The sequence below is a fragment of the Macaca nemestrina genome, chromosome 13 (genome assembly GCF_043159975.1).
Source record: "Macaca nemestrina isolate mMacNem1 chromosome 13, mMacNem.hap1, whole genome shotgun sequence".
In the NCBI taxonomy this organism is placed as follows: Eukaryota; Metazoa; Chordata; class Mammalia; order Primates; family Cercopithecidae; genus Macaca; species Macaca nemestrina.
Genome location: NC_092137.1, coordinates 64,049,691 through 64,065,414, shown reverse-complemented (window position 1 = coordinate 64,065,414; position 15,724 = coordinate 64,049,691).

Genomic DNA, 15,724 nt, shown 5'->3' with positions numbered 1-15,724 from the left:
CTGTTTTTTCTCACTTTTCTCCCATTTTCCTACAATTGTCCTAGGAAATTCCTTCTCCCTCTGGAAAGCACAGCAGTCCAGCTTTTCTAGGCTTCCACTCACAAATATATACAGTCAAATTGCTTCAGGGCTCAGCACAACAAATTTAGTCCATATTGTTTAGAAAGCAGTAGGGATTAAAACAGAAAAGCTTTTCCCCACGTTATATCCAAATTTGATCCTGTTTCTCCTTTGCTGAAAAAGCCCTTTAATGCTTGCTTCCCTATTGCTACATAATAGGTATAAAAATTATGGAATAAATTTGAATTCCCAAGTATGACGTGTGAGACCTTCCCTGATTTGGTACTTGCCTGGTTTCTGGTTATCCCCACCCTGTACTATAAGGCCCAGATTTTAGGGAATTATTTTATAGCTTGCTTCCTGGTTCAGAAACTTGACTCCCACTGTTCTTTTTCCCTCCAATGCCAGTCGTCTATCTCCCTTTCTGTCACTCCCTCCTCTAGACATCTACTGAAGTATTATTTCCTCTAGGAAGCTTTTCCTGTCTTCTTATTTTGTAAACTCACAGAACCTTGTATGAACTGATACTAGTATCTATAACACTTTTATAAACTTGTTTATATGCCTGTATCTTTTTAGAAAACTTGAAGAGGTTGTCCTATCACAAAGATAAATACAGGTCAACACAGCAGGACAGAGGGGATAGCTGGAGTATATATCTGAAAGTAATTAACATAAAAGATGGTATTTGAAGTCATGGAGTAGACAAGATCATCCAGAGGAAAATAGAAGAGGGCAGAACAAAGCAGTATAGAACCTGTAATTAGGATGCCCAGTGAAGTATAAAACCAACTTCTGTTTGCAGTTCACCAGGTCTTTAGGTGCTATTTGTATATTGCTTGTTTTTTGAATTACTTTTTGTCTACACTAAATAGATTAGTCAAATGTTGTAGAGTAGTGTGGATTCTGACTATAGTCTAAATAAGGTATACGATGAGAATTTTCATTTAAGGAAAAAATATTCCTCATGAAGGAATTAATTTTAAGGAACCTCAGATAAAATGCTCTCTGTGTTTTATAATTTGAGCAACTTAAATAATTTTTCAGTCTCCTGCCAGTTTAATTTCAGTAAATTCCTGTCCTAAATAGCATTTCTATTACACACCATAACATATAAACTTACAACCTTGTGGCCTCAGTTATTTTCTTGAAATGATGAGCCCTGAGTGAATTAAAGGTCTTAATGTTCAGAGATAAGAGCTCAATTTCTCCAGATTTTATGTAGTCACTCTTTGTAATAATTCAGTAAGTACATTGAATATCTATCATATTAATCTGTTATTGCCTTTGTTGGTTTGATTGTTTTCTGACAGATGGCTTCCATAAGATATTTGTAAACTTCATCAACCTAGTATAATGTCACTTCCTCAAATTTAATTTTTGGTTTTAAAAATACTATAAATTAGAATTAAATTGCAAGCAAAACTCAGTTTTAATCTTCAAGTTGTTTCATACACTACAGTCTTATATTTCGTATTCCTTCCTTCAAAATAAGTTTATTGCTGAAATTATTCACAATTTGAGAAGTGAGACAAATTGTTGTGATAAGATTTTGAGAGAGGAAAACATATAATGGTTTTAAATTTATTAACTTTTTTTGCTAATATGTTTGTGAGAGATTAGTAAAAGCCTTTTATATTTATTTATTAAGAATAGAGTTTTATGTTATTCCACTTGCATTGCCATAAAGAAATACCTGAGGCTGGGTAATTTTTGAAGAAAAGAGGTGTGATTGGCTCATGGTTCTGCAGGATATACAAGAAGCATGGTGCCAGTATCTGCTTCTGGTGAGGGCCAGAAGCTTCCAATCATGGTGTAAGGCAAAGAGAGAGCAAGCACATCACATGGCAAGAGTGGGAGCAACAGAGAGAGACAGGGGAGGTGTCACACTCTTTTAAACAACCAGATCTCATGTGAATTCAGAGCTAGAACTCACTCATTATCTCAAGAATGGCGCTAAGCCATTCATGAGGGATCCCCTCTTATGGTCCAACACCTTCCTCTAGGCCCCTCCTCCAACAATGGGGATTACATTTATTTTCCTTTTCTTTTTCTCTTTTTTTGAGACAGGCTCTCACTCTGTCGCCCAGGCTGGAGTGCAGTGGCACAATCCTGAATCACTGCCACCTACGCCTCCTGGGTGCAAGTGATTCTCTCACCTCAGGCTGCCCTGGGACTACAGGTGCTCACCACCACGCCTAATTTTTGTAATTTTTTAGAGATGGGGTTTTGCCGTGTTGCCCCGGTTGGTCTCAAATGCCTGAACTCAAGCAATCTGCTTGCCTCAGCCTTTCAAAATGCTGGGATTACAGGTGGGAGCCACTGCAACCAGCCGGGGATTACATTTTAACATGAGATTTGGAGGGAACAAACATCCAAATCTCATACTAAGTACTGTATTAATAATTTGTGATACATTCCTGTTATACTGCTCTCAAATGATTTTGAAATGAAATGGAGGATTTTATTCATCAGAATTCCTATGGCATTGCCCCTCCTAATGTTGGGAGGTGGTGTGCTTCTCCCTACTCTTCTGTTTTCATGTGGAGGGACTTCCCCAGAGTAGTAGCACTCTGACCTCTTATTCCACCTGGCTGGTGGCTGACAGCCATTAATCTACAGATCATAACCCGGTGGAGTGAATCTATCAAAAAAATCATATGCACATAAATGTTCAGTTCTGGACCAAACTGAGTCAGTTTCAATTTCTGTTCTGGGGTCTGATTTGGGGACAGAGTGTGAGTGGGATAGGGCAGAGTATGTTAGGAAACATTAGCTAGCTCATTTAGCCCTCAGCCCTAACTCTCATTCCACAAACAGTTTTATCAATAATAAAAGTGACAGTTTGACCTCTAACTTCCTAGTTGAAGTCACTAAGATTCCTTCCAGTTCTGAAATTCCATGATCTTAAATGAGATTAAGTGGGTGGGTACACTCACTGAGCATATGGGTTCAAAACCCAGTAGAAAGCAATAGGCTTATCAAAAGTACATCTACTTCCTGATTTAAATTGTAAATTGTCCCTGACACTTTTCTTTCTCTTAAGGGAGAATAAAACTTCATAAATTTGACATGAAATGAGTAGTTTTGTTTTGCTCCTATCTTCAGCCAGAGACAACCTGGCATGGATTCTTTTTCTTTCCTTTCCTTTTCTTTTTTCTTTTTTTTTTTTTCTTTTTTTTTTTTGAGATGGAGTTTTGCTATTTCACCCAGGCTGGAGTGCAGTGGCACCATCTCGGCTCATTGTAACCTCCGCCTTCTGGTTTCAAGCTATTCTCCTGCCTCAGCCTCCCGAGTAACTGGGATCACAGGCGCCCGCCACCACGCCAGGCTAATTTTTATATTTTTAGTAGAGACGGGGTTTCACCATGTTGGCCAGGCTGGTCTTGAACTCTTAACCTCATGATCTGCTCGCCTCAGCCGCCCAAAGTGCTGGGATTACAGTCGTGAGCCACAGCACCCAACCCAACATGGACTCTTAATGTGACAAATCCAGACCATCAGGAGACAGGCCTGAGGGAGAGGGAGTTGTAGAAAGAGAGATCTTGATTCCTTCTGAGTTATTCTAGTTGTTCACCAACATTATCTTGCAAAGGTGGGACCTGGCCACCTTGCAGCTAGGAGAAGGACAAATACATGGAGTTAGGATAAAAGTGTCTGGCTTGGGTTTGGCGAGGTGGCTCAGGCCTATAATCCCAACACTTTGGGAGGCCAAAGCGAGCGGATCACAAGGTCAGGAGATCGAGACCATCTTGGCTAACACGGTGAAACCCCGTCTCTACTAAAAAATACAAAAAAAAAATTAGCCTGGAGTGATGGGGGCGCCTGTAGTCCCAGCTGCTCAGGAGGCTGAGGCAGGAGAATGGCGTGAACCTGAGAGGCGGAGCTTGCAGTGAGCCGAGATAGCGCCACTGCACTCCAGCCTGGGCAACAGAGCAAGGCTGTGTCTCAAAAAAAAAAAAAAAAAAAAAAAAGAGTCTCTGACTTGTTCTTCAGGACATTTTTATGCCTCAAAAAGCCTAGGATAGGAACTGAAAAAAACACTTATCCTTAATGTACTGGGTAAAGTATGGTGCCACCCCTGCTCTAGATATGAAGGGAATAATTCAGCCTGATAAAATTTCATAGTCACAAGCACATTACCAAGTGAAGTATCATCTAGGATAAACCTGGTTTTAAATGAAAAGTCCCCCCTAGAGGCAACTATTTCAATTCAATGCCATTTTTTCTCAGTCTATCACATGTAGTTTTCTGGTAATAGAAGAAACATGGAAATAGATAATTGAAAGAACAATGTGAAACTAAATATAAAAGCGTGGCATTTAATTGTCAGTAATGTTAAGTACATATCTAAAACTAAACACTGAAATTGTGTGTTTTCATGTTCCGTAACTTAAATTCCCAAAACATATCTGAAAATGCCCTACATGTAGTAGAACACTGAATTTCATACATGGTGAGTAAAACTGAGGAGAGCCAGCCCTAGTTGTAGCCTCCTTAGTAATAATAAATAGGTAAGTTAATAGGAAATAACATATTGTTGTGTGTGTCTGTTTTGTAAAAATAATGAAACAATAAATAAATGTGATATTTAATAGCTTTCTATATTTTTATATAATTTTTGTATTAACAGCCATTAAAAAGTACCCCAGAAAGCCAGAAAAATAAAGAGGTAAGGGTTACAGCAGATGGTAAATGCTGGCCAATTATGTAACTGACTACTCAAAGTTACTTAGGTAGAGAGCCAAAATTTTCTACATTTGGAGTATGCTAGTTCTGTATTATTTAACAATATAATATGGTAAGATGATACTTTTTGGGTTTACATTATACAAATTCTGCCAAAAAGAAATACCATACCAGTTTTAGTGGGTATTCCATATGTTTATTGCAAGAAATAAATCCAATAATCAAATTTTTTTTCAGTGTTAAAATAGATTTTTCCTTGTATGTTTAAAATACACAGGTCATACTTAACAGCGTTGTCTGCCTTTAGGGTTGGTATCTCTGCCAGAGTATGAATGTCAAAGTGAAAATGTCTGAAATCTCATGAGTCAATTTCATAACAGCTTAATGATTATTCATGATAAATACCTATAGATTGAAAACAAATGCTTGTGGGCAGGCATGTGTTCCTCTGATCACCTGTTTGAGGTGTCTGTGTTACTCTGTATATAGCTTTCAAGGTTTGGGCCTGTGAAATGTCAGAGTCTCTAGAAATGCTATAAATGAACTAACTACAAAATGAAAACCTTGAACTTTTTGTATTATTACAATGTAAAAAGGGTTCACTCCTTGAACAGGTGCAGTGTTTCAGATGGGTAGCATTTGAATAATGCCCCAAGCTATATGTGTACAGTAATGTCCCAAGTTACTTCCAGTAATTGGTTTAAAATGTCCTAAGGAAATCTAAGAATTAGAATTCTTCAGAACTCTTGCTGTTTCTCTTTTGGTGGAAGAAACATAATACATCTCCATGTGTCTTTTTTTTTTAAAGCTCTACTAAATAGACTAACAGTAATACAGACAATTTCCTAATACATTTTCCGGGCTAGGTACAATGCAGCAAAATTCTTAGGTGAGATGTTGTGAATTCTATGCAATTAAAAAAAATCATCATCTGTAGGAAATGTTCCTTTAAGAAATTCAGTCCAAAATTCTTCACAATTTTTTTTTATCTTCAGTCACAGCTAGAAAAAATCCAGCAAGATAGTTCTTTAGGACAGTACTATACCTTGTGACATCTGTAAACCTTATCATGAGACTGAAATATCACTGGAAATATTGTTATATGGAGAAAATTCTGTAAATGGTATTTGGTATATATGGGTTAGAAGAAATATTTTGGTAAACTACTTGAGGCTGGTGAGTGGGACCTCCTTCCCATAGGGCATGCTGAGAATAAGAAATCTTTTTTTTTTTTTTTTTTTTAAGAGACAGGGTATCATAATGTTGCTCAGGCTGGTCTTGAACTCCTGTATTCAAGTGATCCGCCCACGTTGGCCTTCCAAAGTGCTGGGACTACAGGCGTGAGCCACCACACCCAGCCTGCCTTTAATGATGATGTTAGAATATGCAAGTTTGAGGTTAAAGCTAAGTCATTCAGAAAAAATAGAGGAGAGGCAATGTGCACATTCTTTGCTATCTGTTGTGGTTAAGATGTGTCCACAAATTCTTTGATACACCTTTCTTGAAGAGGTGGTGCTTACTGACCCTCCTCTTGACTTTATGAACTTGCTTTCCCCTGCTTGACTTTATGGACTGCATGGTTTGCTTCTTACAGATAAAATAGGGCATAAGTGACAATGTGTGACTTCTAAGACTCCTAAAATACAATGTGACTTCCTCTTTGCTCTTTCTCTTGGATCACTTGCGTTGGGGGAAGCTAGCAACCATGTCATTGAGAGGTGAAGCCAGCTGGACTTCCTGAGTAGAGTGGGAACTTGGGGAACTTTCCTGTCTTACAAGAGGTTTGTAAAATGCACCAATCAGTGCTCTGTAAAACGCACCAATCAGCGTTCTGTAAAATGCACCAATCAGCTGGAGTCTAAAAGTAGCCAATTGCAAGGAGGATTGAAAAAAGGGCATTCTGATAGGACAGAAGTGGAACATGGGCAGGGACAAATAAGGGAATAGAAGCTGGCCACCCCAGCAGCAGCAACCCGGTAGGGCCGCCTTCCACCCTTTGGAAGCTTTGTTCTTTTGCTCTTCACAATAAATCTTGCTGCTGCTCCCTCTTTGCGTCCATACCACCTTTAAGAGCTGTGACACTCACCAGGAAGGTCCGTGGCTTCATTCTTGAAGTCAGCGAGACCACGAACCCATCAGCAGGAACCCACTCCCGATACACCATAAGACACTTAAGGAGCACTATGGAGGGGCTCACATGGTTGAGGAACCAATTTCTCTGAGTGAGCCATCCTGGAAATGGATTTTTTAACCTGAGGCAAACCTTCGTATGATTCCTGCCCAGCTGACAGACTGACTGCAAAGTTATGAGAGATCCTGAGCTGGAACCAACCACCCAGCTAAGATGCTCATCAATTCTTGACCTACAGAAATTGTTAAAGAATAAATGTTTGTTGTTTTATTTTTATGTATTTATTTATTTTGAAACATGGCCATACTCTATAGTCCAGGCTGAGTATAATGGTACAATCCCTGCTCTCTGCATCCTTGACCTGCTGGGCTCAAGTGAGCCTCCCACCTCAGCCTCCGGAGTAAGTGGGACTACAGGAGCACACCACCATGCCTGGCTAATTTTTAAGTTGTTTTTTTTTTTGTTTTTTTTTTTGTAGAGATGAGGTTTCTCTCTGTTGCCCAGGCTGACCTTGAATTCCCAGACTCAAGCAGTCCTTCCACCTCAGCACTCCCAAAGTGCTTGGATTACAGGCGTGAGCCACGGTGCCTGGCCTGTTTGTTGTTTTAAATTGCTGAATTTGGGGATAATTTGCCATGTGGCAGTAGGTGCACTCTTTTCCATGAAGCATTTAGTGTTACCTATAAGTAAATGTTGAGCATTTATTTTTTAGATATTGCTTTAAAAAATGCCAAATTATTACTCTGCCTAGGGGACCCACATATTTAACCCTGGAGTATTCCTCAGATTTCTCCAGGTTCATATCTGCTATGGGCAGTAATCTTTCCAACACACTTCTGAACTTTTGATTATTTTGTTCATTTATTTATTTAATTAGAAAAAAATACAAGTTGCCTATGCTTGATGCTGTGGGAATATGGAAACATGGAAAAAATATGGTCTCTGTCTTTAAATAATTTACAATCACTTTTCTTATGTGGCGCCATAATAGGAGAGACAGGTCCTGAAGAAAGGCTATTTCCACTATGCAAGAACCAGAAATGCAGCTGGACTGAGCTCCATTACTCACTATACAAAGTAACATTTTATCACACAATAAAAGGAACTCAAAAGTTTCTCAGTGGTTCTGAAATAATTGCCAGACTTCCATTGGGGTTTTTTTTTAGAATTAAGTTATATGTTGCCATTCAGTTGTGAATCCCATTTGGATACATTCTAAAAGCCTAAGATGCCTTATTTGGAATCAGTGAATATTCACCAAGACTCTTAGATGTTGAGATTTCAGGGAATAATTATATATATGTAATTTCCAATTAGATATGTAGACCAATAATTTTTTTTTTAACCAAGGAAGAACATAAAAAACAGGACAATCAAAATCTTACTATCTATGTCATCACTACTGCATACAGGAGAGAACATTTTAATGCTTCTCCATCCTCCAAAATGGAGGAAGGGCATGATTTCAGAACAGAGGGTAGTCCTTTATACTGAATGGATTTAGTTCACTACATTACCCTTACTTTTTTCATTTTGCTGGGCTAATGAAAACTTTACTGACCAACACACTCTGACATATAACAGGTATTGAAAAACTACTAGCCTAGGGATAAGTCTGGCTTTCAGCCTATTTTTTAACTAGAACTCAAGCTAAGTTTTTATATTTGCAAAGGGTTACAAATTAAAAAAAAAAAAAGGAGTATGAGACAAAGACTTTTTGTGTAAAATATTTACTATCCAAGCCTTTACAGAAATGTTTGCGGATGTCTTGCCTACATCACCCTAGAATTATATCCCTTGAGGAAAGACTCTGATGTTGGTACAAACCATTGAGGCTACTACTGAGTAGTTGTCACCATCAGGGCTAGTGTTAAGGAAAGACTGAAGTCAAGGCTACTTTGGTATATTCCAAAAAGTGCCACTAACTCTGAGATCTTGAGCAAATCACTGAATCTCAGTAAGCTTCAGTTATCTCATTTGTAAGTTGATAATAGTTGAGGTCACTTCCAAATCTAAAAGTCTGTTTCTAGAATACTAATTATCTTCTATGGTTCACTCTCCTTTATATTCAGTTTTTCCCCCTGAATTCAACAACTAACAAGATATTGGTGATCCCTCTTAATTTCCTCATAGGCTAGATTTCTTGGACTTTACTGTTCACTTTGAACAACGTAGCTTTTCAGAAATGTAGTTGATTTACGTAATACGGAAAATTCCAGGAACAGTAAACTATTAGTGGTATTGGCAGATTCTAAAGTATGAAACATTCTTAGTAGGTATGGTAATTAAGCAAAGGTAAGAAACACACGTTTACTCACTTCTAAAGTATTTCAGATCACGAATAAATCTTAGATGTAGGAACACTGATAACCTACCAAAATTCAAAATAAGTAATTCTTGAAATCCATTTTGTTTGATATAAGTATAGCTACTTCTGATCTGTTTGTTTGTTTTAATTGGCATGGAGTATATTTTTCCATTCCTTTATTTTCAGCCTATGTGTGTCATTTTAGGTGAAGTGTAGGCAACAGATCATTGGGTCTTGATTTTTGTTGTTGTTGTTGTCATTGTTTTTTATTTGAGACAGAGTCTCACTCTGTCGCCCAGGCTGGTGTGCAGTGGCGCAATCTCAGCTCACTGCAACCTCTGACTCCCCAGTTCAAGCAATTCTCCTGCCTCAGCCTCCCAAGTACCTGGGGCTACAGGGGCCCGCCACCACACCCGGCTAATTTTTTATATTTTTAGTAGAGACAGGGTTTCATCGTGTTAGCCAGGATGGTCTCAATCTCCTGACCTTGTGATCCTCCCGCCTCGGCCTCCCAAAGTGCTGGGATTACAGGTGTGAGCCACTGCACCTGGCCTGGGCCTTGGTTTTTAATCCATTCAACCATTCTCTGTCTTTTGATTGGAGAGTTTAGTCTATTTACATTCAGTGTTATTATTAATAAGTAAAGACCTACTCCTGCCATTTTTTATTTATTTTCTGGGTTTTTGTGTGTGTGTGTGTGTGTGTGTGGTGTTTTTTTCTTTCCTTCCTGTCTTCCTATTAGTAAAGGTGTTTTTCTCTCATGGTATGATTTAGTTTCTTGCTTTTTATTTTTTGTGTATCCATTATATGTGTTTTGACTTGAGGTTACCATGAGGCCTGAAAATACTGTCTTATAATTCATTATTTTAAGCTGATAATACTGTTTGCATAAGCAAACCAACAAACAAGCAAAAAGAAAACTAATGAAGACTATGCCTTAACTTCCCTCTGCTTTTTAACATTTTAACTGTTGTTTATATTTATATTTTATTGTACTATGTCTTGAAAAGTTTTTTTGATTGGTTATTTTTGATTGGTTCATTGTTTAGTCTTTCTACTTAGGAGTAGTTTACACACCACAGTTACAGTGTTACAATAGTCTGCATTTGTCTGTGTACTTAATTACCAGTGAGTTTTGTATCTTCAGATGATTTCTTATTACTCATTAACATTGTTTTCTTTCTAATTGAAGTTTAACATTTCTTGTAGGACAGGCCTTGTGTAGATGAAATCCCTCAGCTTTTGTTGGTCCGGGAAAGTCTATTTCTTCTTCATGTTTGAAGTATAATTTCACCAGGTTTATTATTCTAGGGTAAAAGTGTTTTTTTTTCCTTTAGTACTTTAAATATGTCATGCTACTCTCTCCTGGCCTGTAAGGTTTCCACTGAAAAGTCTCTGCCAGACATACTGGAGCTCAGCCCATTGTATGTTATTTGTTTCTTTTCTCTTGATGCTTTTAGGATCCTTTCTTTGCCCCTGACCTTTGGGAGTTTGAGTATTAAATGCCTTGAGCTAGTCTTCTTTGGGTTAAATCTGCTTGGTGTTCTATAACCTTCTTGTACTTGGTATTGATATCTTTCTCTAGGTATGGGTTAGTCTCTGTTATTCCTTTGAGTAAACCTACCCCTGTCTCTCTCTGTATTTCTTCTTTAAGGCCAGTAACTCTTAGACTTACTCTTTTAAGCCCATTTTCTAGATTTTCTAGGTGTGCTTTATTCTTTTTTCTTTAGTCTCCTCTGAATATGTGTTTTCTTTTCTTTTTTCTTTTTTTTTATTTTATTGAGACTGAGTGTCACTCTGTTGCCCAGGCTGGGGTGCAGTGGTGCAATCTCAGCTCACTGCAACCTCTGCCTCCTGGGTTCAAGCAGTTCTCCTCCCTCAGCCTCCTGAGTAGCTGGTACTACAGACGTGCACCACCACACCTGGCTAATTTTTGTATTTTTAGTAGAGATAGGGTTTCACCATGTTGGCCAGGATGGTCTTGAACTCCTGACCTCAGGTGATTCACCTGCCTTGGCCTCCCAAAGTGCTGGGATTACAGGTGTGAGCCACTGTGCCCAGTCCTGAATATGTATTTTTGAACATCCTGTCTTGAAGCTCACTAATCCTTTCTTCTGCTTGATCAATTCTGCTATTAATAGAATCTGATGCATTCTTCCGTATGTCAGTTGCATTTTTCATCTCCAGAATTTTTGCTTGGTTCTTCTTAATTATTTCAATCTCTTTGTTAAATTTATCTGATAGGACTCTGAATTCCTTCTCTGTGTTATCTCAAATTTCTTTGAGTTTCCTCCAAACAGATATTTTGAATTCTTCGTCTAAAGGTTACATATCTCTGTTTCTCCAGGATTGGTCCCTGGTGCCTTATTTAGTTCATTTGGTGAGATCATGTTTTCCTGGATGGTCTTGATGCTTGTGGGTAGTTGTCGGTATCTGGGTATTAACAAGTTAGGCGTTCATTGTACTTTTTTTCAGTCTGGTCTTGTTTGTACCCATCCTTCTTGGGAAAGCTTTCCAGATATTTGAAAGGATTTGGGTGTTGTAATTGAAGCTGTATCTGCTTTAGGGTGTACCCCAAGTCCCATAATGCTGTGGTTCTTGCAGACTTGTAGAGGTACTACCTTGGTCATCTTGGATAAGATATGGAATAATTCTTTGGATTACCAGGCAGATACTCTTGTTCTCTTCCCTTACTTTATTCAAAACAAACAAAGTTTCTCACTCCCCCCACCCCGGCACCCCCGTCTCTCTTCTGAGCTGCCTGAAGCTGGGAGAGGGATGACATAAATACCCCTGTGGTCACCACCAGATCTGAAGCCAACACAGCACTGGGTTTCACCCAAAGCCCGCAGTAATCACTGTCTGGCTACCACCTATGTTCACTCAGGGCTATGGAGCACTACAGTCAGCAGATGGTGAAGCCAGCCAGCCAGGCTCATGTTCTTCTCTTCAGGGTGGCAATTCCTCCTCAGTCCCAGGCAGGCCCAGAGATGACATCTGGGAACTAGAACCTAGAGTTGGAAACCTTAGGAATCTACCTAGTGCTCTATTTTACTACAGCTGAGCTGACACCCAAGCCACAAAAGAAAGCCCTTCCCATTCTTCCCTCCCCATTCCACAGCCAGAGGAGTCTCTCCTCATGGCCACCACTGCTGCAAGCCTGTGGCACATATTCCCTGGCTATCGTCAATGTTCAGTCAAGGCCCAATAGCTCTTCAGTCAGTTTGTGGTGAATGCTGCCAGGCCTGGGACTCTTCCTTCAGGGTAGTGTGCTCCCCTCTGGCCTAGGATATGTCCAGAAATGCCGTCCAGGGGCCACGGTCTAGAATCAGGAACCCCAAGAGCCACTTGGTGCTCTGTCCTACTGTGGCTGAGCTGATACATAAGCTGCAAGACAATGTCCTCTTTACTCTTCCATCTCCCTTTCTCAAGCAGAAAGAGTCCTCATAGCCACTGCAGCTGGGAATATTCTGGGTTACACCCGAAGCCAGCACAGCTCTGAGTCTCACCCAAGGCCCATGGCAAGTCCCACTTATGTATTGCTGCTGATTATTCAGGATCCAAGGTCTGCTTAGTCAACAGGTGATGAATCCTGGCAAGTCTGGCTTCTTCCCTTCAAGGTAGTATGTTCCCTTCTGGCCCAAGGCATGTCCAGGAGCTAGGGCCTGGAAGAGAGCCTCAGGACTCTGCCTAGTGCCCTATCTTTCTGTGGCTGAACTGGTATCCAAGTGGCAGGACAAAGTCCTCTTTAATCTTGCCTTTCCTTTTCTCAAGCAGAAGGAAGGAATCTTTCCTGGAGCTGCAAGCTGCACTTCCTGGGGTTGGGAGAGGGGTGGTGCAAATGCTCCCTTGGCCACCCTGGCTGGTGTCTTACTAGATCTTGTGCCCCCCAAGTCCACTGGCTTCAAGCCCAGCACAATACCAGGACTTGCCCAGGAATTGGAGTCCTTGTGGACTAGACTGCTTTTCAAGTTTATTTAGGATCACACAGCACTTTATCCTGTGGTGGTAAGAACTCAGTCAGTTAATTCTCCTCTGGCTAGGGCTGCTCTCCTCTGGCTGGGGCTGCTCCCTCTGTGGGCTGGCTGAGTTCTGCCCCATGTTGCTTTCCACCATGACAGGGCAGCACTGAGTTCCAGTGCAATGTTTCACAGTCATTGTGGCCTCTTCCCAAGCACACACATTATCTGTCTGTGCCACATGGCCATTGCCAGGGGATGGGGGTGGGAATAGCACCAGCAATTCAAGACTGTCTTACACTCTTCAATGCCCCTTTCAATGATATGAAGTTAAAGCCAGATACTGTGATTGCTCACCTGATTTTTGGTTCTTATGACGATGCCTTTTTATGTGGATAGTTGTTCAATCTGTTGTTCCTGCAGAGAGGACAATTGGTGGAGGCTTCTATTTGACCATCTTGCTCTACCTCCTCCTGCTCCAAGACTGCTTGATTCAATGTCTGAAGAACACCGTTTCTCTTGTTTTCCTCTTCTTAGCATGTCAGCTTTGTACTTAGTATAAGGGTCTCCTCATGGTCACCAGATAGCTGCAGCAGGTCCATGTGTCACAACCTGACATGATAAATTACAGCACACAGAGAGAAGCTATAACTCTCCTGTATCTTTTTTAAAAAGTAGAGAAACCTTTACCAGAAGTCTTCTAGCAGACTTCTCATATCTCCTTGCTCAGCACAACCATGTCTAAAACAATTACTAGCAAGGGGAATGGGAGAATCATGATTGGTCTAGACCAGTCAGGATTTACCTCTTTGGAGAAACCAGTCTCTCCTGCTGCACATGGACACATAGAAGGGAGTGGGTACCTGAACAAAAGTAAAATTCCTTAAATAAGGAATAACGGGGGATGGATGTGTAGTAGATAGCCAATAGTATCATATATGGTTAGTAAAGTTTCATTCCACACACACTTACTATCTTAAAAAATGCCCAGCCAGGCACAGTGGCTCATGCCTGTAATCTCAGCACTTTGGGAGGCCAAGGATTCTTGACCTTCTTTCCTTCTTTACTATGGGTTTTTAGTGAAAGCCCTAAGAAATAGCCAGTACATACCAATGTTTTCTCTCTCTCTCTCTCTCTCTCTCTCTAACTCTCTCTCTCTCTCTCTCGACAGGGTCTCACCTATGTTGCCCAGGGTGGTCTCAAACTCCTTGGCTCATGTGATCCTCCTGCCTCAGCCTCTCGAGTAACTGGGATTATAGATGTGCACCACTGCACCTGGCTCAACATTCTTATTCTTACCATTTTCCCTAATACTAGAGTCTCAGAAGGCTGTGCTCAGGTACAAAGTGAAATGTTGTTCACCCACAGAACAAGAGTGACCATCCTCTCAGCGTGAAACAGTGGGATCCTCATTGTTGTTCCGCTCATCCAACTCCACAGTTTTAGGGTTGTTATTTGCAGAATTCCATATTCTGGTAGCAAATTCTTTATCATTTAGGTTATTTTCAAATACAAACAACAGAATGCCCTAACTCAAATTGTCTTAAACAATGAGAATTTTTGTTAATCAGATAATAAGAAGGCTGGAAGTAGAGTATTCCAGCAGTTAAATGACTCAGAGCTTTTTCCACTTTTCTATATTGTCATTTTCAGCATATTGACTTTGTCCTCAGGCAAGCTTCTCTCTTGGCTACACAAGGTTCAAATAACCTGTCCTATGTGATAATGTCTAGTGGAAGAAGCTATGAACAAATATGGAGTAGACAACAAACAGTGTTTACTACAAATGACTAGATAGAAGAGTGCTGGTGATTAGAGCTAAGAAAGCCAAATGGTGCACCTCATTGGAAGCAAAGATGGTTGTCAAAAGTGGTAGGAAATTGCATCACTTAGAATGCTTTCAGCTGCAAGTAACAGAAAACCCAACTCAAAGTGGTGGCTTAAACAGTAAGGAAATGTAGTGGTGCACACAACTGGAATTCTAGAGGTAGAATAGGCCTCGGGTTTGGCTGAAATGCAGTTCAAGAAGGTCATCAAGAACCCAAGATAATATCAGGCCTATCCTAAGGTAGTTTCCTACTGGTCATAGGATGATAGTAACAAATACAGCTACATGCTTTGCTCATGCCAGCAGGGGAAAAATTCCATCTCTTTTTAAGAGTGAGGAAACTTTTTCCTTAGCAGTCTTTTTGACATGGCTCATTGGCCTAGATACTATTACATATCTGTTCCTAAGTCAGTTAACTTTTTTTCTAAGGGAATGCCATGTGCTACTTGGTTTAAGCATGGGTTCCTAGACCAGTTACAGGCAAAGAAGATTTTCTTGATTGAATCAGACTTATCTGAGGCTGTCTCAGTGGCTGGGGTCAGTTCCTTAAAACATATGGCTACTGTGCAATGTTGGAGGGGTGGAATATATGTTGAAGAGATGACCTCAGTGTCTACTACACAAGTAGAAGCCAACATTAAGGAAAAAAGGAGAAATGGCAAAGTACAAACATGAAAGAGAGCAATTCAGAGTGCGGCTTTGGCTGGAATATGCCTTTTTTTGCATGACATAGCCGAGTTGACCCCATG